This window comes from Ovis canadensis, chromosome 12, assembly GCF_042477335.2.
Source record: "Ovis canadensis isolate MfBH-ARS-UI-01 breed Bighorn chromosome 12, ARS-UI_OviCan_v2, whole genome shotgun sequence".
NCBI classification, from domain to species: domain Eukaryota; kingdom Metazoa; phylum Chordata; class Mammalia; order Artiodactyla; family Bovidae; genus Ovis; species Ovis canadensis.
Window position 1 is genome coordinate 56,567,593 of NC_091256.1, and position 2,152 is coordinate 56,569,744.

Consider the following 2,152-nt stretch of genomic DNA (forward strand, 5'->3'; position numbering starts at 1 on the left):
AGGAGGGGGCTGGTGGCTAAGAGTGGCCCTATACTTCCAATGGGAAACCCTTAGCAAGACTTCTGGGAGACCCCATGGGGAGCCAGGGCCCTCAGTCCAGGATGGGGTCCCTGGACACCCTCCAGCACAGATGTCCCCCAACCAGACAACACAGATGGTGCTGTGGCACTTCCAGTCCGAGAGCTCTTGTTCTCCATCAGCTTTATGCCCAGCAGCAGGCCGACCTCGTGGGTGAACAGACAGAGGGCTGTTGCTGCCCCAGGGTGCCCACCATCCTCTGGGGAAACCAGAAAAGTCATCTATGCCAGGGGATGTTGGAAGCCAGTCTCTAAATCCACGTGGAATTGCTCAGAGTGCCATGGAGGGTATTGCAGGTGCCCTTTGGAGAGGCATAAGTAGAAGGGTAACAGCCACACAGCAAAGGCAACAGGGGAAGGAGCAACCTGAGGATGGGGTCAGAAACCAGACTGGGATGTGCCCATGGGCCAGTAGAGCCACAGACTGGGCCAGAGTGCAGGGGGTATTGGGGAGAAGTGAGATGAAGACAGGTCAAAACCACGACATCAGATAAGGTAGGCGTCAGGTCAATGAGCAAAAAATGAGGCCAAAGAGACACTTTATGATGTTAAAGGCTGCCATTCCCAGTAAAGATACAACTGTTAGAGACCAAATTGAAAAAACAGCAACCTTAATAAAGTGGAAATTAAAGAAGATGAGTGGAAAAGTAGAAACACACTAATGACAGAAGACTGTAATTCTCTTGCTCATTCTAAGATAGATAAAGGAGACAGAAATATGTGAGAACAGAAATATAGAAGACGGAGAAAGATCAATCGCAATTATTGAAGAGAAAAATTACAAATGAGTCATTACCCTCTGACCCAGCAAGCCCGTTTCTGGAATTTATTCTTTAGATATATTCAGAGTACAAAATGATACATGCAGAGAAGTAGTCCCTGAAATAATGTTTCTTACAGCAAAATATTAGAAACAATAATACTTATGGTACCTGTACACACTAGAGTATTATGTTGCATTAGAAAGAATTAAAAGGGGAAAAAAAGAACAAGGAAATTCTCTATGTACCATGGAAAACGTTTTCTGGGATTCATCATTAAATGATAAACCACAGGTCCATCATGGTGAATATATAAATGGGCAAGAAGTATAAGAAAGTAGGAAAGTAAGTATACACGGGCTTCCCAGGTGGAGCTGATGGTAATGAACCCGCCTGCCAATGCAGGAGACACAAGAGACGCAAGTTCCATCCCTGGGTTGGGAAGATCCCTTGGAGTAGGAAACAGCAACCTACTCCAGTATTCTTGCCTGGAAAATTTCATGGGCAGAGAGCCTGGCAGGCTACAGTCCATGGGGCTACAAAGCATCATTTCTGACAAAGCGACTGAGCACAAGCATATATACTTGCAGCTGTGCATAGAAATGTTGGAATAATACAATAAAATCAATACAGGTTGCAACACATACCTTTCTATAAAACGTCACTTTGAATTTTGAGCCATATGAATACGTGAATGTGCTGGCCGAACAGTGATCATCTAAAAATGCCCACATCCTAGTCCCTGGAACCCATGACTATGCACTTCCTGGCAGAAGGGCCTCAGCAGGTGGGAACAGAGTTAAGGCCCCTAAGATGGGACGGTTATCCTAGGTCATCCAGGAGAGCCCCAGATAATCTCATGCATCTTTAAAAACAGAGACTCTACCATGCTGAGATGAGAGGGAGCTGTGACTACAAAAGAAGAACCAGAGAGGGACGTCCCTGGTGGTCCAGAGGTTAGGACTCTGCGCTTCCACTGCAGGGGGCCCAGGTTCAAACCCTGGCTGGGGATCATAAGATCGCACATGCCATGTGATAAGACAAAACAAACAAACAAACAAACCTGAAAACAACAGACAAATATACAAACAACAACAACAAAAAACTCTCTGAAGAGAGAAGGGTCAGAGAGATACAACATTGGTGACTGTGAGGATGGAGGAAGGGGCCATGAGCCAAGGACTGTGGGCACCTCCAGAAGTTGGAAAAGGTAAGGAGTTTCCTCTGGAGCCTCCCACCCTGTCCACACTTTAGCCCACTGAGAGTTTAGCCCAGTGAGATCCATATCAGACATCTGACTTCCACAACTTTGAG

General features: G+C 46.1%; 1 non-coding gene across 1 annotated transcript; it reads left to right on the forward strand.

Moving 5' to 3' along the window:
- Positions 1-1,777: 1,777 nt before the first annotated feature.
- TRNAG-UCC (transfer RNA glycine (anticodon UCC)) lies at positions 1,778-1,850 on the forward strand. The gene has a single exon. It is a non-coding gene; the product is annotated as a tRNA-Gly (tRNA).
- The last annotated feature ends 302 nt before the right edge of the window (positions 1,851-2,152 follow it).